The following is a 21,809-nucleotide window of genomic DNA, read 5'->3' on the forward strand; positions in this document are numbered from 1 at the left end:
GAAGCGGCCTGAGACGGCCGGCAGGAGGGGAGTTACCGGACTTAGTCTGCGCGCAGACCGAACAAGCAGCCACGAAACGACGCGTGTCATGCTCCCGGGTGGGCCACCAAAAACGCTGGCGAATGGAAGCAAGCGTACCCCGAACGCCAGGGTGGCCGGCTAACTTGGCAGAGTGAGCCCACTGAAGAACGGCCAGACAAGTAGGAACGGGAACGAAAAGAAGGTTCCTAGGACAAGCGCGCGGCGACGGAGTGTGAGTGAGCGCTTGCTTTACCTGCCTCTCAATTCCCCAGACAGTCAACCCGACAACACGCCCCTCAGGGAGAATCCCCTCGGGGTCAGTGGAGGCTACTGAAGAACTGAAGAGACGAGATAAAGCATCAGGCTTGGTGTTCTTAGAGCCCGGACGATAAGAAATCACGAACTCGAAACGAGCGAAAAACAGCGCCCAACGCGCCTGACGCGCATTAAGTCGTTTGGCAGAACGGATGTACTCAAGGTTCCTATGGTCAGTCCAAACGACAAAAGGAACGGTCGCCCCCTCCAACCACTGTCGCCATTCGCCTAGGGCTAACCGGATGGCGAGCAGTTCGCGGTTTCCCACATCATAGTTACGTTCCGACGGCGACAGGCGATGAGAAAAATACGCGCATGGGTGGACCTTGTCGTCAGAGAGGGAGCGCTGAGAACCTCGACAACGAACTGTCTAGAGACGTCAGGTGTAACAAGGATAGGAGCGGATGTAAAACGATTCTTGAGGAGATCAAAAGCTCCCTGGGCGGAAACGGACCACTTAAAGCACGTCTTGACAGAAGTAAGGGCTGTGAGAGGAGCTGCCACCTGACCGAAATTACGGATGAAACGACGATAGAAGTTCGCGAAGCCGAGAAAGCGCTGCAGCTCGACGCGTGACTTAGGGACGGGCCAATCAATGACAGCTTGGACCTTAGCGGGATCCATCTTAATGCCTTCAGCGGAAATAACAGAACCGAGAAATGTGACGGAGGAGGCATGAAAAGTGCACTTCTCAGCCTTCACAAAAAGACAATTCTCTAAAAGGCGCTGGAGGACACGTCGAACGTGCTGAACATGAATCTGGAGTGACGGTGAAAAAATCAGGATATCGTCAAGGTAAACGAAAACAAAGATGTTCAGCATGTCTCTCAGGACATCATTGACTAATGCCTGAAAGACAGCTGGAGCGTTAGCGAGGCCGAAAGGAAGAACCCGGTATTCAAAGTGCCCTAACGGAGTGTTAAACGCCGTCTTCCACTCGTCCCCCTCCCTGATGCGCACGAGATGGTAAGCGTTACGAAGGTCCAACTTAGTGAAAAACCTGGCTCCCTGCAGGATCTCGAAGGCTGAAGACATAAGAGGAAGCGGATAACGATTCTTCACTGTTATGTCATTCAGCCCTCGATAATCTATGCAGGGGCGCAGAGACCCGTCCTTCTTCTTGACAAAAAAAACCCCCGCTCCTCCTGTGAAGAAGAGACAGAGGAAACAGGAGGGATAGCAGACATTAAACATTTCACATGACAAGAGACGTTCCAGGAGAGGATAGAATTACTAGACCAATTAATGGAAGGATTATGACAAACTAGCCAGGGATGGCCCAAAACAACAGGTGTAAAAGGTGAACGAAAAATTAAAAAAGAAATGGTTTCGCTATGATTACCAGAAACAGTGAGGGTTAAAGGTAGCGTCTCACGCTGAATCCTGGGGAGAGGACTACCATCCAGGGCGAACAAGGCCGTGGGCTCCCTTAACTGTCTGAGAGGAATGTCATGTTCCCGAGCCCAGGTCTCGTCCATAAAACAGCCCTCCGCCCCAGAGTCTATTAAGGCACTGCAGGAAGCTGACGAACCGGTCCAGCGTAGATGGACCGACAAGGTAGTGCAGGATCTTGAAGGAGAGACAGGAGTAGTAGCGCTCACCAGTAGCCCTCCGCTTACTGATGAGCTCTGGCTTTTACTGGACATGAAGTGACAAAATGACCAGCAGAACCGCAATAGAGACAGAGGCGGTTGGTGATTCTCCGTTCCCTCTCCTTAGTCGAGATGCGGATACCTCCCAGCTGCATAGGCTCAGCTCCCGAGCCGGCAGAGGAAGATGGTAGTGATGCGGAGAGGGGGGCAACGGAGAACGCGAGCTCCTTTCCACGAGCTCGGTGACGAAGATCAACCCGTCGCTCAATGCGAATAGCGAGTTCAATCAAGGAATCCACGCTGGAAGGAACCTCCCGGGAGAGAATCTCATCCTTTACCTCTGCGCGGAGACCCTCCAGAAAACGAGCGAGCAAAGCCGGCTCGTTCCAGCCACTGGAGGCAGCAAGAGTGCGAAACTCAATAGAGTAGTCTGTTATGGATCGATTACCTTGGCATAGGGAAGACAGGGCCCTGGAAGCCTCCTCCCCAAAAACAGATCGATCAAAAACCCGTATCATCTCCTCCTTAAAGTCCTGATACTGGTTAGTACACTCAGCCCTTGCCTCCCAGATTGCCGTGCCCCACTCACGAGCCCGTCCAGTAAGGAGAGATATGACGTAGGCGACACGAGCAGTGCTCCTGGCGTAAGTGTTGGGCTGGAGAGAAAACACAATATCACACTGGGTGAGGAACGAGCGGCATTCAGTGGGCTCCCCAGAGTAACACGGCGGGTTATTGATTCTGGGCTCCGGAGATTCGAAAGCCCTGGAAGTGGCCGGTGGATCGAGGCGGAGATGGTGAACCTGTTCTGTGAGGTTGGAGACTTGGGTGGCCAGGGTCTCAACGGCATGTCGAGCAGCAGACAATTCCTGCTCGTGTCTGCCTAGCATCGCTCCCTGGATCTCGACGGCTGAGTGGAGAGGATCCGAAGTCGCTGGGTCCATTCTTGGTCGGATTCTTCTGTCAGGTGCGTGAATGAGGACCCAAAAGCGAATTAACAAACAGAGTTTCTTTAATGATGAACACACGTGGGCTCAGATGGACAGGTAGATTCCGACAGGACAGGACAAGGTTGCAGCAAACACGATGATAGTCTGGTTCAGGCATGAGACACACAAACAAGAATCCGACAAAGACAGGAGCAGAAACAGAGAGAGATATAGGGACCTAATCAGAGGGAAAAAGGGAACAGGTGGGAAAAGGGGTGAATGAGGTAGTCAGAGAAGACAAGGAACAGCTGGGGGAAAGAGGGACAGAAACGGTAACCTAGTACGACCAGCAGAGGGAGACAGGGTGAAAGGAAAGGACAGAAACAAGACACAACATGACAATACATGACACATTCCAATAAATGTTATATCCCCTGATCTTCAAGAATAGGACTTGGAAATACTGTATGGAAATATAGATTAGTCTAATTGTTTTACCTGAGCATAACCCCATAACTAAGGACTTATTAGCCAACCCTACGCTGTTGTTTATCATTGTCTTGTTGGAAGACAAATCTCCGTCCCAGTCTCAGGTCTTTTGCAGACGCCATCAGGTTCTCTTCCAGAATGGTCCTGTATTTGGCTCCATCCATCTTCTCATCAATTTTAACCATCTTCCCTGTCCCTGCTGAAGAAAAGCAGGCCCAAACCATGATGCTGCCACCACCATGTTTGACAGTGGGGATGGTGTGTTCAGCTGTGTTGCTTTTACGCCAAACATAACGTTTTGCATTGTTGCCAAAAAGTTCAATTTTGGTTTCATCTGACCAGAGCACCTTCTTCCACATGTTTGGTGTGTCTCCCAGGTGGCTTGTGGCAACCTTTAAACAACACTTTTTATGGATATCTTTAAGAAATGGCTTTCTTGCCACTCTTCCATAAAGGCCAGATTTGTGCAATATACGACTGATTGTTGTCCTATGGACAGAGTCTCCCACCTCAGCTGTAGATCTCTGCAGTTCATCCAGAGTGATCATGGGCCTCTTGGCTGCATCTCTGATCAGTCTTCTCCTTGTATGAGCTGAAAGTTTAGAGGGACGGCCAGGTCTTGGTAGATTTGCAGTGGTCTGATACTCCTTCCATTTCAATATTATCGCTTGCACAGTGCTCCTTGGGATGTTTAAAGCTTGGGAAATCTTTTTGTATCCAAATCCGGCTTTAAACTTCTTCACAACAGTATCTCGGACCTGCCTGCTGTGTTCCTTGTTCTTCATGATGCTCTCTGCGCTTTTAACGGACCTCTGAGACTATCACAGTGCAGGTGCATTTATACGGAGACTTGATTACACACAGGTGGATTGTATTTATCATCATTAGTCATTTAGGTCAACATTGGATCATTCAGAGATCCTCACTGAACTTCTGGAGAGAGTTTGCTGCACTGAAAGTAAAGGGGCTGAATAATTTTGCACGCCCAATTTTTCAGTTTTTGATTTGTTAAAAAAGTTTGAAATATCCAATAAATGTCGTTCCACTTCATGATTGTGTCCCACTTGTTGTTGATTCTTCACAAAAAAATACAGTTTTATATCTTTATGTTTGAAGCCTGAAATGTGGCAAAAGGTCGCAAAGTTCAAGGGGGCCGAATACTTTCGCAAGGCACTGTATATATATATATATATATATTTCATTTATAAGTCCAGAAATGAATGTTGTAACTACAGATATCAAAAGTGTGCAAATTTGAGCATGTGTCCAGTAGGCCTCTGGATTCGTATTTTTTTATCAGCATGAATCAGATTGAGCAATAAAAGCTCCACTTTTATTCCATAGGCTTGGATCCGCACTAAGCAGCTGTTGGAAGAGCGGATTTTTCACTGTCTGTCCACTGGTTTCAAAAACAATGATTGATAGGCAGCTTAAACTTCTTGTATTCAACCATTATTATAAATACACATTTAGATTTGTGATCAGCCATCCACAACAACCACAATCCTTGAGGCACAAATAGTTAAATGAGAGAGAGAAGCAGTGTGATTCACATCAATGAGCTATGTAGATATCAATAATCAGTGATATCCGTATCGCAGGATACTACACCACTGCTGTCATTACCTCCATGTGCTTATTCAAGTTGGATCATCTTGGATGCCGACAGCAGCCGCACCATTGGAAGACATATCTTGGACTGTAGCCTTCAAAAGCCTATTCCTGCTCTTTTCCCACGATCCATCAAACACATTTGGTGTGTCATCATAGTGGTCTCTAACTTGTGGTCAGACTTGCTCAGGTGTAACAAACTTAAACTTCAATGCTGATTTGAATGTCACTGAGAAAGCAGAGAAGTGTCAACAATTTTTTTTCCCGCAAACATCCTTTCTGAATTTAAAAGTAATCCTCGAAGTAATCATCTAGTTTTTCAAAAGTATCTTTAATCTGATCACAATATTTTAGCTGGTAACGTAACGGATTACAGTTAGTTTTTTGTATTCCCTTACATGTAATGGATTACATGTAATCCGTTATTCCCCAACCCTGTTCATGAGCAAAAGGTCCATGAAATGTTCCATATGCACAAGCCGCTTATTTCGTTTAAATTTGTTTACATCCCTCTTAGTGAGCATTTCTCCTTTGCCAAGATAATCAATCCACTTGACAGGTGTGGCATATCAAGAAGCTGATTAAACCCCATGATCATTACATAGGTGCAACTTGTGCTGGGAACAATAAAAGGCCACTCTAAAATGTGAAGTTTTGTCACACAACACAATGCCACAGATGTCTCAAAATTTGAGGAAGCGTGCAATTGGCATGCTGACTGCAGGAATGTCCACCAGAGCTTTTGCCAGATAATTTAATGATAATGTTTCTACCATAAACCGCCTCCAACAACATTTTTGAGAATTTGGCAGTACTTCCAACCGGCCTCATAACCGCAGTCCAAGTGGAACCACGCCAGCCCAGGACCTCCACATCCAGCTTCTTCACCTGCGGGATGGTCGTAGACCATGCACCCGGACAGCTGATGAAACTGTGGGTTTGCACAACTGAAGAATTTCTGCACAAACTGTCAGAAACCATCTCAGGGAAGCTCATCTGCGTGCTCATTATCTGCATGCTCTTCATCCTGACCGAACTACAGTTCGATATTGTTACTGACTTCAGAGGGCAAATGCTCACGTTCGATGGCCACTGGCACGCTGGAGAAGTGGGCTCTTCACGGATCAATCCCGGTTTCAACTGTCCTGGACAGATGGCAGACAGCATGTAAGGTGTCGTGTGGGAGCGCGGTTTAAATTATAAACAGAGTGCCCCATGGTGGCGGTGGGGTTATGGTATGGGCAGATATAAGCTACGGACAACGACCACAATTGCGTTTGATCAATGGCAATTTGAATGCACAGAGATTCCGTGACGAGATCCTGAGGCTCATTGTTGTGCCATTCATCCGCCGCCATCACCTCATGTTTCAGCATGATAATGACCGGTCCCATGTCACAAGGATCTGTGCACAATTCCAGGAAGTTGAGGCCAAGTTCTTCCATGGCCTGCATACTGACCAGACATGTCACCCATTGAGCCTGTTTGGGATGCTCTGGATTAATGTACGACAGCATGTTCCAGTTCCTACCAATATCCAGCAACTTCAAACAGAGGATTTTGACAACATTCCACAAGCCACAATCAACAGCCTGATCAACTCTATGCGAAGAGGCAAATGCTGGTCACACCAGATACTGACTGGTTTTCTGATCCACGCCTTACCTTTTTTTTAAGGTATCTGTGACCAACAGATGCATATCTGTATTTCAGATGCATATTTGTAAATCCATAGATTAGGGCCTCATGAATTTATTTTAATTGACTGATTCCCTCCATAAAATCTTTGAAATTGTGTTGATCCCTTATGCCCTTTCAAAACATGCATTCACATGGGCGTGCACACACACTTCCTTCCCACCACAGGGGATGGGATCTGTTCTTCCTGCTGCGTCTGATAATGATGTGTGTTATGGAGATGCACCAAGCGGAATGTCCTGTCAGCAGTTGGACTCATTCAAAGTGACACACATTCCTAATTATTTATCTGACAACTGCCTTTAATACATTCACTCTGCGGTCGTCTCCCTGTCCTCACTGGCTCATTCACTCTGCGGTCGTCTCCCTGTCCTCACTGGCTCATTCACTCTGCGGTCGTCTCCCTGTCCTCACTGGCTGACCGGTTTTCCCTTTGCATCCAAAAGCTTACTTCACACATTCCTTGGATTGTGGGCTTAATAACACACACACACACACACAAGTTATGCATGATACCAAAGGCCTATCTTCTTCTAACGCCAGTGGTTTACTGTTTTAATGAATCACTAGAGCCATACCATTTGGATGGGGCGAAAGCACGACATACTGAAACGGATATTCGGAATATGAATAAATGGGTTTATTAATTAGAAGAGTTTGAAGAGTGTATGGGTCATATGAGACTCCTTCTGTTAACCAAGCCAACCCCAGATGTCAGTTTTCTGCAATCATCCACTTTTCGGATTCACATTATAATATGACAAATCCTTAGAACCCTGAACGTCCGAGAATGTAGAAGCTCATGTTCCTCTTGAATAGAGCTCCCATGATTCCCTACTGTACAAGTGTACAATATAATATAATAGAATAGGTCATTTATTTTCCATTTAATTAGAACAGAAATACGTCTTCTCCCTTTTCCCCAACCCCGGGAGCATGATGGACATAATTCTACATAATATTTCTGACGGTTCTGTTCCGTTCTGTAACATCCTGTAATAAGCTCCTGAGCACGACCCTAGATCTTCCTCTCAGATGAGGTGGACGTGGGCCACGTCTCACATGTGTTTCAAGGACCAGTGTTGGAACCTCTCTCTCGGTCTCTGCAGCGTTGTTTGATGTTTTGGTTGGGCACGCCTCTCTAAACTGGTTCTTCTCTTCCTTTGACATTTCTAAATTCTACCTTTACGCTCATTTATCCAGTATGCTTCAAGACACTGTGAAGGAATGACAATATCTGAATGATGTTCTCACAAAGGACAGGAGTTACATCAACACTCAGATACCTAGTGCCTTTTACAGCATTAGTGGTTAACTTCACTTCTGAAAATGAAGGAAACACCTTTCTAATAACAGGTGTTTTAGTACATGGCACCTATACATGTTAATCTACACTGTAGCCAGGGGAACAACTTTGGTTTTAGAACTAGGGGGGGGGGGGCATATTATAATAATAATTTGCACTACCCTCTGTAGTGCCTTGTGGTCAGAGGCTGAGCAGTTTCCATACCAGGCAGTGATGCAACCAGTCAAGATGCTCTCGATGGTGCAGCTGTAGAACTTGTTGAGGATCTGAGGACCCATGACAAATCTTTTTAGTCCCCTGAGGGGGAGTAAGTTTTGTCGTGCCCTCTTCAAGACTGTCTTGTTGTGTTTGGACCATGTTAGTTGTTGGAGATGTGGACACCAAGGAACTTGAAGCACTCAACCTGCTCCACTACAGCCCTGCGAATGAGAATGAGGGTGTGCTTGGTACTCATTTTCCTGTAGTCCACAATCATCTCCTTTGTCTTGATCACGTTGAGGGAGAGGTTGTTATTCTGGCACCACACGGCCAGGTCTCTGACTTCCTCCCTATAGTCTGTCTCATCGTTGGCGGTGATCAGGCCTACGACTGTTGTGTCGTCCGGCAAACTTAATGATGGTGTTGGAGTCGTGCCTGGCCAAGCAGTCATGGGTTAACAGAGTACAGGAGGGGACTGAGCACGCACCCCTGAGGGGCCCCTGTGTTGAGGATCAGTGTGGCAGATGTGTTATTACCTGCCCTTACCACCTGGGAGGTGTTTAGACCCAGGGTCCTTAGCTTAGTGATGAGCTTTGAGGGCACTATGGTGTTGAACACTGAGCTGTAGTCAAGGAATAGCATTCTCACGTAGGTATTCCTTTTGTCCATTTGGGAAAGGGCAGTGTGGAGTGCAATAGAGATGGACTCTCTGTGGATCTGCTGGGGCGATACGCAAATTGGAGTGGGTCTAGGGTTTCTGGGATAATGGTGTTGTGAGCCATGACCAGCCTTTCAAAGCACTTCATGGCTACAGACGCGAGTCTTATGGGTTGGTAGTCATTTAGGCAAGTTACCTTAGTGTTATTGGGCGCAGGTTGTATGCGGGTCTGCTTGAAACATGTTGCCATTACAGACTCAGTCAGGGACAGGTTGAAAATGTCAGTGAAGACACTTGCCAGTTGATCAGCGCCATGCTCGGAGTACACGTCCTGGTAATCCGTCTGGCCCTGCAGACTTGTGAATGTTTTGGGGCGGCAGTGTAGCCTAGTGGTTAGAGTGTTGGACTAGAAAACGAAAGGTTGCAAGTTCAAATCCCCGAGCTGACAAGGTACAAATCTGTCGTTCTGCCCCTGAACAAGGCAGTTAACCCACTGTTCCTAGGCCGTCATTGAAAATAAAACATGCTGACCTGTTTAATGGCTATGGAGTGTGATCACACAGTTGTCCGGAACAGCTGATGCTCTCATGCATGCTGAAGTGAGCACAGAAGTAATTTAGCTCATCTGGTAGGCCCGTGTTTGCTTATAAGCAGGAATCGGTAGGATATAATTATGGTCAGATTTGCCAAATGGAGGGCGAGGGAGAGCTTTGTAAGCATCTCTGTGTGTGGAGTAATTTAACAGGCTGGTAGAAATGAGGTAAAACTGCAATAAAGTCCCCAGACACTAGGAGCGCAGCCTTAATGACCGTTTTCCTGTTTGCTTATGGCCTTATACAGCTCACTGAGTGTGGACTTAGTACCAGCATTGGTTTGCGGTGGAAGATAGACAGCAATGAAAAAATATGAAAATATAGATGATAACTCTCTTGGTAAATAGTGTGGTCTACAGAGTACTTCACAATAAACTGTAGACCACACTGAGGTACTCTGTAGACCACACTATTTACCAAGAGTTTTCATCTATATTTCAGGAGACTTGGTCTACCATTGACATTGTGGCCTGTAAAGGCCGGCAAAATGTGTGTGTTTGTGTACAAGACCTCCTTCCCACCGAATACTTCAGGGTTCGATAGCTCAGATCACTCTCTGGCGCTCCACAGGCGTACAAATGTAAACACTAAAATCTGAAAGGTCTTCATTTCCCTAAGGCAACTGAGGAGCAAGATGGATGGAGAAAAAGAGCACACACTCGCTCACAAACACAGAAGTAAGTAACACCGGTCCAGAAGCCTGGGGCCCTCAGCTGGATGAGGAAATGTCTCCCACATGTCCAAATCAACTCCACCTGTTCCTGTTGTTCTATTCTCTCCAATAAACACAACACTACCAAGTCAGCAGGAATGTACAGGCAGTGCGCCACCTTAGTAATCAACAACATTTTATGGCAAAGTATAGGATAATGAAGCTAATGCCTCCAAATGCTCCTAAGTGATTTCACCATCAACAGGATAGTGTATTGGTTATTCATGCTAAAAGAAGCCAGGAAATGACAAGACGATCATCTGTTTGGATGAGCGACAAGAAGCAGACATCATTGGATGGAGAAAAGGGCAAGGATTCAGAAGACCGACTCAGAGGAAGGAATCTCAGGCTGTAGTAAGGGAGAAGAGACTCCACTAAACCAGTTAATAACTTTGACCCCTCATCCGTGGACCAGAAGGGATTTGATGATCTGCAGTGCCAGAGCCTGGAATGAACTAAACGATTAGAACTGATACCCCAGAATATGCAGCCAACTGCTTTACACCAGGAAAGAGACAATCAAAACATTGAGGTTGGAAGAGTAAGAAGGCAATTCTTCATGACAGATATTACTGTCAATCGAGCATCTTTATATCATTGAATTATGGGGTATTAGTCATTTGACGGATGGGGAAAATCCTTGTTCGGGAGCCAACCATTTATTAATCAGCTGTGTGTGTGTATATATATATATATATACACACACACCCAGAAGATTTGTAATACACACGGAAATATGTGCTTACTCGACTACGAACCAAACATAGGGAGATAGGACTCGCGAGTGAGTAACTCCAAGTTAATCCACAAAATATAGGGGGCATAGAAAATGACCAGCTGTTTGGAGAAGCTATTGAATATGTAACAATTATTTAGCCTGCCTGCATCTCCTCTGGCTGGGGAGAACATGCTCTCCACTTTTCAACCACTCCATTTTCAATTAGCCTCCTTTTATTCAGGTAATTTGTTATGGGACCGTTCGTGCGTCCCAAATGGCACCCTATTAAATACATTAAATACATCAGAGCCCTATAGGCTGTGGTCAAAGGTAGTTGACTTGGTAAGGAACAGCGTGCCATTTGTGATGCAGCAGTGACTACTGTCTGGGACTGGGGCGAGGAGCAGGAATGTGGAGTACAAGGATGAAAAGATTATTAGCAGTGATGTATAGTACCTAAGTAGAAATACTTTAAAGTACTACTTAAGTAGTTTTTGCGGATATCTGTACGTTACTATTTACATTTTTGCCAACTTTCACTTTACTACATTCCTAAAGAAAATGATGTACTTTTTACTCCATACCTTTTCCCTGACACCCAAAAGTACTCGTTACATTTTGACAGGGAAACGGTCAAAGTCACACACTTATCAAGAGAACATCCCTGGTCAACCCTACTGCGTCTGATCTGGCAGACTCACTAAACACAAATGCTTTGTTTGTAAAGTGTGTTGGAGTGTGCCCCTGGCTATCTGTCACTAAAAAAACAAAAAGACAATTGTGCCATCTGGTTTGTTTAATATACAGAATTTTAAATGGTTTAAACTTATACTTTTTAGCAGTTCCATTTACTTTTGATACTTACAGTGCCTTGCAAAAGTATTCACACCCTTGGCTTTTTTGCTATTTTGTTTAATTACAACCTGTAATTTAAATGGATTTAATTTGGATTTAATGTAAATGGACATACACAAAATAGTCCAATTTGGTGAAGTGAAATGAAAAAAAAAAACTTTTTTTCCAAAATATTTAAAATGGAAAAGTTGTGCGTGCATATGTATTCACCCCCTTTGCTATGAAGCCCCTAAATAAGATCTGGTGCAACCAAATACATTTAGAAGTCACATAATTAGTTAGATTGTACACAGGTGGACATTATTTAAGTGTCACATTATCTGTCACATGATCTCAGTGTATATATACAGTTGAAGTCGAAAATTTACATACACCTTAGCCAAATTCATTTAAACACAATTCCTGACATTTAAACCTAGCAGAAATTCCCTGTCTTAGGTCAGTTAGGATCACCACTTTATTTTAAGAATGTGAAATGTCAGAATAATAGTAGAGAATTATTTATTTAAGCTTTTATTTCTTTCATCACATTCCCAGTGGGTCAGACGTTTGTTTACATACAGTCAATTAGTGTTTGGTAGCATTGCCTTAAATTGTTTAACTTAGGTCAAACGTTTCAGGTAGCCTTCCGCAAGCTTCCCACAATAAGTTGGGTGAATTTTGGCCAATTCATCCTGACAGAGCTGGTGTAACTGAGTCAGGATTGTAGGCCTCCTTGCTCGCACACTGTGCTTCACAGTTGGGATGGTGTTCTTTGAGTTGACTTTCTCCCTTTTTCCTACAAACATAACGATGGTCATTATGGCCAAACAGTTTTCTATTTGTTTCATCAGACCAGAGGACATTTCTCCAAAAAGTACAATCTTTGTCCCCATGTGCAGTTGCAAACCGTGGTCTGGATTTTTGTGTGGCGGTTTTGGAGCAGTGGCTTCTTCCTTGCTGAGCGGACTTTCAGGTTATGTCGATATAGGACTCATTTTACTGTGGATATAGATACTTTTGTACCATTTTCATTTTCCTCCAGCATCTTCACAAGATCCTTTGCTGTTGTTCTGGGATTGATTTGCACTTTTCGCACCAAAGTCTCCTTCCTGAGCGGTATGACGGCTGTGTGGTCCCATGGTGTTTATATTGTTTGTACAGACGAACGTGGTACCTTTTCTGAGGTCTTGGCTGATTTCTTTTTATTGGATTTTCACATGATGTCAAGCAAAGAGGCACTGAGTTTAAAGGTAAGCCTTGAAATACATCCACAGGTACACCTCCAATTGACTCAAATTATGTAAATTAGCCTATCAGAAGCTTCTAAAGCCATTACATCATTTCTGTAATTTTCCCAGCTGTTTAAAGGCAAAGCCAACTTGGTGTATGCAAACGTCTGACCCACTGGAATTGTGATACAGTGAATTATAAGTGAAATAATCTGATTGTAAATAATTGTTGTAAAAATGACTTGTGTCATGCACAAAGTAGATGTCCTAACCGACTTGTGAAACAAAACTTTGAACATCCCATGAAGCACCATTCAATCCATTATTAAAAAATGAAAAGAATATGGCACCACAACAAACCTGCTAGAGGGCTGCCCACCAAAACTCACGGACCAGCCAAGGAGGGCATTAATCAAAGAGGCAACTAAGAGACCAAAGATAAACCTGAAGGAGCTGCAAAGCTCCACAGCGTAGATTGGAATATCTGTCCATAGAACCACTAAGTCGTATACTCCACAGATCTTGGATTTACGGAAGAGTGGCCAGAAAAAAGCCATTGCTTAAAGAAAATAATAAGCAAACACGTTTGGTGTTTGCCAAAAGGCATTTGGGAGACTCCCCAAACATATAGGAGAAGGTACTCTTGTCAGATGAGACTAAAATTTAGCTTTTTGGCCATCATGGAAAAGCTATGTCTGGTTCAAACCCAACACTTCACCCCGAGAAAACCACCCCGAGAAAACCATGGTGGCAGCATCATGCTGTGGGTATGTTTTTCAATGGCAGGGACTGTGAAACTGGTCAGAATTTAAGGAATGATGGATGGCGCTAAATCCAGAGAAATTCTTGAGGGAAACCTGTTTCAGTCTTCCAGAGATTTGAGACTGGAACGGAGGTTCACCTTCCAGCAGGACATTGACCTTAGCATACTGCTAAAGCAACACTGAGATGGTTTAAGGGGAAACATTTAAATTTGTTAGCACCCCTAAAAGGTGCTAACAAGCTCTTTATACAGAGGGCTGCTGACAAGCTCTTATACCGAGGGCTGCTAACAAGCCCTTATACAGAGGGCTGCTAACAAGCTCTTATACAGAGGGCTGCTAACAAGCTCTTATACCGAGGGCTGCTAACAATGTCTTTTACAGAGGGCTGCTTACAAGCTCTTATACAGAGGGCTGCTAACAAGCTCTTATACCGAGGGCTGCTAACAATGTCTTATACAGAGGGCTGCTTACAAGCTTTTATACAGAGGGCTGCTAACAAGCTCTTATACCGAGGGCTGCTAACAATGTCTTATACCGAGGGCTGCTAACAAGCTTTTATACAGAGGGCTGCTAACAAGCTCTTATACCGAGGGCTGCTAACAAGCCCTTATACAGAGGGCTGCTGACAAGCTCTTATACCGAGGGCTGCTAACAAGCCCTTATACCGAGGGCTGCTAACAAGCCCTTATACCGAGGGCTTCTAACAAGCCCTTATACCAAGGGCTGCTAACAAGCCCTTATACCAAGGGCTGCTAACAAGCCCTTATACCAAGGGCTGCTAACAAGCCCTTATACCAAGGGCTGCTAACAAGCCCTTATACCAAGGGCTGCTAACAAGCCCTTATACCGAGGGCTGCTAACAAGCCCTTATACCAAGGGCTGCTAACAAGCCCTTATACCAAGGGCTGCTAACAAGCCCTTATACCGAGGGCTTCTAACAAGCCCTTATACCGAGGGCTGCTAACAAGCTCTTATACAGAGGGCTGCTAACAAGCCCTTATACCGAGGGCTTCTAACAAGCCCTTATACCAAGGGCTGCTAACAAGCCCTTATACCAAGGGCTGCTAACAAGCCCTTATACCGAGGGCTTCTAACAAGCCCTTATACCAAGGGCTGCTAACAAGCCCTTATACCAAGGGCTGCTAACAAGCCCTTATACCGAGGGCTTCTAACAAGCCCTTATACCGAGGGCTGCTAACAAGCTCTTATACCAAGGGCTGCTAACAAGCTCTTTCACCGAGGGCTGCTAACAAGCTCTTACACCGAGGGCTGCTAACAAGCTCTTATACAGAGGGCTGCTAACAAGCTCTTATACCGAGGGCTGCTAAAAAAGCGCTTATACCGAGGGCTGCTAACAAGCTCTTATACCGAGGGCTGCTAACAAGCTCTTATACAGAGGGCTGCTACCAAGCTCTTATTTATTTATTTTATTTATTTTACCTTTATTTAACCAGGTAGGCAAGTTGAGAACAAGTTCTCATTTACAATTGCGACCTGGCCAAGATAAAGCAAAGCAGTTCGACAGATACAACAACACAGAGTTACACATGGAGTAAAACAAACATACAGTCAATAATAAAGTATAAACAAGTCTATATACAATGTGAGCAAATGAGGTGAGAAGGGAGGTAAAGGCAAAAAAGGCCTTGGTGGCAAGGTAAATACAATATAGCAAGTAAAACACTGGAATGGTAGTTTTGCAATGGAAGAATGTGCAAAGTAGAAATACAAATAATGGGGTGCAAAGGAGCAAAATAAATAAATAAATTAAATACAGTTGGGAAAGAGGTAGTTGATAGGGCTAAATTATAGGTGGGCTATGTACAGGTGCAGTAATCTGTGAGCTGCTCTGACAGTTGGTGCTTAAAGCTAGTGAGGGAGATAAGTGTTTCCAGTTTCAGAGATTTTTGTAGTTCGTTCCAGTCATTGGCAGCAGAGAACTGGAAAGAGAGGCGGCCAAAGAAAGAATTGGTTTTGGGGGTGACTAGAGAGATATACCTGCTGGAGCGTGTGCTACAGGTGGGAGATGCTATGGTGACCAGCGAGCTGAGATAAGGGGGGACTTTACCTAGCAGGGTCTTGTAGATGACATGGAGCCAGTGGGTTTGGCGACGAGTATGAAGCGAGGGCCAGCCAACGAGAGCGTACAGGTCGCAATGGTGGGTAGTATATGGGGCTTTGGTGACAAAACGGATTGCACTGTGATAGACTGCATCCAATTTGTTGAGTAGGGTATTGGAGGCTATTTTGTAAATTACATCGCCAAAGTCGAGGATTGGTAGGATGGTCAGTTTTACAAGGGTATGTTTGGCAGCATGAGTGAAGGATGCTTTGTTGCGAAATAGGAAGCCAATTCTAGATTTAACTTTGGATTGGAGATGTTTGATATGGGTCTGGAAGGAGAGTTTACAGTCTAACCAGACACCTAAGTATTTGTAGTTGTCCACGTATTCTAAGTCAGAGCCGTCCAGAGTAGTGATGTTGGACAGGCGGGTAGGTGCAGGTAGCGATCGGTTGAAGAGCATGCATTTAGTTTTACTTGTATTTAAGAGCAATTGGAGGCCACGGAAGGAGAGTTGTATGGCATTGAAGCTTGCCTGGAGGGTTGTTAACACAGTGTCCAAAGAAGGGCCGGAAGTATACAGAATGGTGTCGTCTGCGTAGAGGTGGATCAGAGACTCACCAGCAGCAAGAGCGACCTCATTGATGTATACAGAGAAGAGAGTCGGTCCAAGAATTGAACCCTGTGGCACCCCCATAGAGACTGCCAGAGGTCCGGACAACAGACCCTCCGATTTGACACACTGAACTCTATCAGAGAAGTAGTTGGTGAACCAGGCGAGGCAATCATTTGAGAAACCAAGGCTGTTGAGTCTGCCGATGAGGATGTGGTGATTGACAGAGTCGAAAGCCTTGGCCAGATCAATGAATACGGCTGCACAGTAATGTTTCTTATCGATGGCGGTTAAGATATCGTTTAGGACCTTGAGCGTGGCTGAGGTGCACCCATGACCAGCTCTGAAACCAGATTGCATAGCAGAGAAGGTATGGTGAGATTCAAAATGGTCGGTAATCTGTTTGTTGACTTGGCTTTCGAAGACCTTAGAAAGGCATGGTAGGATAGATATAGGTCTGTAGCAGTTTGGGTCAAGAGTGTCCCCCCCTTTGAAGAGGGGGATGACCGCAGCTGCTTTCCAATCTTTGGGAATCTCAGACGACACGAAAGAGAGGTTGAACAGGCTAGTAATAGGGGTGGCAACAATTTCGGCAGATAATTTTAGAAAGAAAGGGTCCAGATTGTCTAGCCCGGCTGATTTGTAGGGGTCCAGATTTTGCAGCTCTTTCAGAACATCAGCTGAATGGATTTGGGAGAAGGAGAAATGGGGAAGGCTTGGGCGAGTTGCTGTTGGGGGTGCAGTGCTGTTGACAGGGGTAGGAGTAGCCAGGTGGAAAGCATGGCCAGCAGTAGAAAAATGCTTATTGAAATTTTCAATTATGGTGGATTCATCAGTGGTGACAGTGTTTCCTATCTTCAGTGCAGTGGGCAGCTGGGAGGAGGTGTTCTTATTCTCCATGGACTTTACAGTGTCCCAGAACTTTTTTGAGTTAGTGTTGCAAGAAGCAAATTTCTGCTTGAAAAAGCTAGCCTTGGCTTTTCTAACTGCCTGTGTATAATGGTTTCTAGCTTCCCTGAACAGCTGCATATCACGGGGGCTGTTCGATGCTAATGCAGAACGCCATAGGATGTTTTTGTGTTGGTTAAGGGCAGTCAGGTCTGGGGAGAACCAAGGGCTATATCTGTTCCTGGTTCTAAATTTCTTGAATGGGGCATGTTTATTTAAGATGGTTAGGAAGGCATTTTAAAAAAATATCCAGGCATCCTCTACTGACGGGATGAGGTCAATATCCTTCCAGGATACCCCGGCCAGGTCGATTAGAAAGGCCTGCTCGCTGAAGTGTTTCAGGGAGCGTTTTACAGTGATGAGAGGAGGTCGTTTGACCGCTGACCCATTACGGATGCAGGCAATGAGGCAGTGATCGCTGAGATCTTGGTTGAAGACAGCAGAGGTGTATTTAGAGGGGAAGTTGGTTAGGATGATATCTATGAGGGTGCCCGTGTTTAAGGCTTTGGGGAGGTACCTGGTAGGTTCATTGATAATTTGTGTGAGATTGAGGGCATCAAGTTTAGATTGTAGGATGGCTGGGGTGTTAAGCATGTTCCAGTTTAGGTCGCCTAGCAGCACGAGCTCTGAAGATAGATGGGGGGCAATCAGTTCACATATGGTGTCCAGAGCACAGCTGGGGGCAGAGGGTGGTCTATAGCAGGCGGCAACGGTGAGAGACTTGTTTTTAGAGAGGTGGATTTTTAAAAGTAGAAGTTCAAATTGTTTGGGTACAGACCTGGATAGTAGGACAGAACTCTGCAGGCTATCTTTGCAGTAGATTGCAACACCGCCCCCTTTGGCAGTTCTATCTTGTCTGAAAATGTTGTAGTTTGGAATTAAAATGTCTGAATTTTTGGTGGTCTTCCTAAGCCAGGATTCAGACACAGCTAGAACATCCGGGTTGGCAGAGTGTGCTAAAGCAGTGAATAGAACAAACTTAGGGAGGAGGCTTCTAATGTTAACATGCATGAAACCAAGGCTATTACGGTTACAGAAGTCGTCAAAAGAGAGTGCCTGGGGAATAGGAGTGGAGCTAGGCACTGCAGGGCCTGGATTCACCTCTACATCGCCAGAGGAACATAGGAGGAGTAGAATAAGGGTGCGACTAAAAGCAATAAGAATTGGTCGTCTAGAACGTCTGGAGCAGAGAGTAAAAGGAGGTTTCTGGGGGCGATAAAATAGCATCAAGGTATAATGTACAGACAAAGGTAAGGTAGGATGTGAGTACAGTGGAGGTAAACCTAGGTATTGAGTGATGAAGAGAGAGATATTGTCTCTAGAAACATCATTGAAACCAGGAGATGTCATTGCATGTGTGGGTGGTGGAACTAATAGGTTGGATAAGGTATAGTGAGCAGGACTAGAGGCTCTACAGTGAAATAAGCCAATAAACACTAACCAGAACAGCAATGGACAAGACATATTGACATTAAGGAGAGGCATGCTTAGTCGAGTGATCAAAAGGGTCCAGTGAGTGGAGAGGTTGGTTGAGGCTCACGGCGATTTAGACAGCTAGCCGGGCCATCGGTAGCAAGCTAGCATAGGATGGAGTCTGTTGTTAGCCACCTCTTGCGTTCGGTCAGTAGATTAGTGGGGTTCCGTGTGGTAGAGGGGATTAATCCAAATCACACAACAACAACAAAAATAAGAACAATAGATATAGTTATAGAGGCCCGAGAAGAAAACATAATAATAAAAATAAATAAATTGTCCGATTGTCTATTCAGATAGCAGCCGGTAAGACAGCTAACGGTTAGCGGGCCGCAGATGGGCGTTCAGGTAACGTCGCGACAGAGGAGCCAGCCGGATCTCATTCAGGTAGATAACGTCGGCAGTCCAGTTGTGAAGGCCCGGTGGGGCTCCGCGTAGGCAGTGAAACGGGTCCGGATAGGTGACTGCAGCCCAGGAGTGGATGATGGAACTCAGGAGTGATTGACGAAGCTGGCTAGCACCGGAACAATCAATGTTTGCTCCGGAATCGACGAAAGCCGACTGTCACACGGATAGCAGCGAGCTAGCTGTGAGATCCGGGTATGAATGTCCAGAGAGCAGTTGAAATCCAGGGACATGGAGAGAAAAATTGGTCCGGTATGTTCCGTTCCGAGCCGCGCTGCGCCGTACAAAACTGGCGATAGATTTTCGAGCTAAAGGATAGCTGATGACCACAAACCGTGGTTAGCTGAATACTAACGATTTGCCAGTAAAGAAGCTAACTAGCTTCTGGATTAGCTTCTGGGCTAGCTCCTGGCTAGTTTCTGGCTAGCTTCTTGGAGTTTCTGGCTAGCTTCTTGGAGGATTACAGATCTGAGGTAAATAATACTTTTTTATAAATATAAATTGGTGAGGCTGGTTGCAGGAGAGGGTTTAGAAGATGAGTTGATGGAAAATAAAAATAAAATGTATGTGAAAAAAGTTGTAAATATATATATATACAGGACACGACAAGACGAGGACAAAAGACATCTGAACTGCTATGCGATCTTGGAGAATGAAGAGGGCTGCTACCAAGCAAATATGTAGGTGATACCATCTCTAACTACTCCAGTTGCAGAGCACCAATGGTTCAGTATGGTGTTTAACTATTCTTGTGGGGACCAACTGGGGACATTTTGTTAGTCCCCACAAGGTCAAATGCTATTTGTAGGGGGTTTAGGGTAAAGGTTAGTTATGTGTGTGAACCAGATCAGGCTAGCTCTCACAATGGTGATCAATGTCCATATGAGAGAAGAACTCTCAGCAGAATTTCTCCTGGCAGGCTGTGGGATTCTACTGAAGACAACAAGTCATTAATCAATGTGTAATCACCTCTAAATCTGCTCCACTCCACACGGAGGGAACGGTAATGCCTAGCAGACAGACTGAGTCATGATAGGAATGACCACACAGGATGGGGGAGAGAGGGGATAATCAGCGGGGAACCAGCCTGGTGAACAGACTGGACCACCGCAGACCTGGGTTCAAATAGTATTTGCTTTCTTTCAAATACTTTGACTGTCTGATTGAGTATGCCTGGAACTCATATGAGCTGGGTGGTGTGGAAGGGAAGCACCCATCACACCTCTACTGATTATACAGCTCACATTACACCTTCCATCAATCTAGGCCTACAGGCTAAAATTGCGGTAGCCGCGGTAAAGACCGGGTGGCGCCATGCAGCATTGTTTTGTTCGGTCAAAAGTTAAAAACATCTTATCAATGAATTATACACACAAAGACTGATCAACTCTAGATATGTAGTACAGTTTCAAAGATATTGTCTACATTGTCTACCATGAACTAGCATCTTGTCTTTGTTGTTTGAGCTTCTCTCTCCAGGACAGAGTGGTGGAGTACAGCAAACTACAGGAGGTAAGGCCGTTGAAAAGCTGCAGGAGGTAGGGCCAATGCAGAGCCGCCGATGCAGAGCCGCAGGAGGTAGGACCGATGAAGAGCAGCAGTATTGTGCTCAGTCTTTTTATATGGAATAAATAATCGAATGGAACCTTGTCGTCGGTCAGTGCTATCCTTTCAAGACTGAGGCCCTAGGTCTCTTTCTTACAGGTGGGGTTTGAACTTTTGGGACTATTCTATTGCTGCCATTGTGCAAGGTAAGTTCAATCAAGCCTTGATAAAGTATTTGAAAACAAATAGTATATAAACCCCAGGTCTGTGGACCACATAAGTCTTTGGTCATAAGCTGCAGTACCGGACAGACCAAAGTCAAATATACATGTAGCTTATTATGGTAGAGATGAGAAGTGTTGGGCGTGTGTACAGCTAGCAATATATAGATGACGTATACAGTACAAATACAATATATACTGCTCAAAAAAAAGGGAACACTTAAACAACACAATGTAACTCCAAGTCAATCACACTTCTGTGAAATCAAACTGTCCACTTAGGAAGCAACACTGATTGACAATAAATGTCACATGCTGTTGTGCAAATGGAATAGACAACAGGTGGACATTATAGGCAATTAGCAAGACACCCCCAATAAAGGAGTGGTACTGCAGGTGGTGACCACAGACCACTTCTCAGTTCCTATGCTTCCTGGCTGATGTTTTGGTCACTTTTGAATGCTGGCGGAGCTTTCACTTTAGTGGTAGCATGAGACGAAGTCTACAACCCCCCAAGTGGCTCAGGTAGTGCAGCTCATCCAGGATGGCACATCAATGCGAGCTGTGGCAAGAAGGTTTGCTGTGTCTGTCAGCGTAGTGTCCAGAGCATGGAGGCGCTACCAGGAGACAGGCCAGTACATCAGGAGACGTGGAGGAGGCCGTAGGAGGGCAACAACCCAGCAGCAGGACCGCTACCTCTGCCTTTGTGCAAGGAGGAGCACTGCCAGAGCCCTACAAAATGACCTCCAGCAGGCCACAAATGTGCATGTGTCTGCTCCAACGGTCAGAAACAGACTCCATGAGGGTGGTATGAGGGCCCGACGTCCACAGGTGGGGGTTGTGCTTACAGCCCAACACCGTGCAGGACATTT

Source organism: Oncorhynchus mykiss, chromosome 15, assembly GCF_057628025.1.
Source record: "Oncorhynchus mykiss isolate SJ-2025 chromosome 15, ASM5762802v1, whole genome shotgun sequence".
In the NCBI taxonomy this organism is placed as follows: domain Eukaryota; kingdom Metazoa; phylum Chordata; class Actinopteri; order Salmoniformes; family Salmonidae; genus Oncorhynchus; species Oncorhynchus mykiss.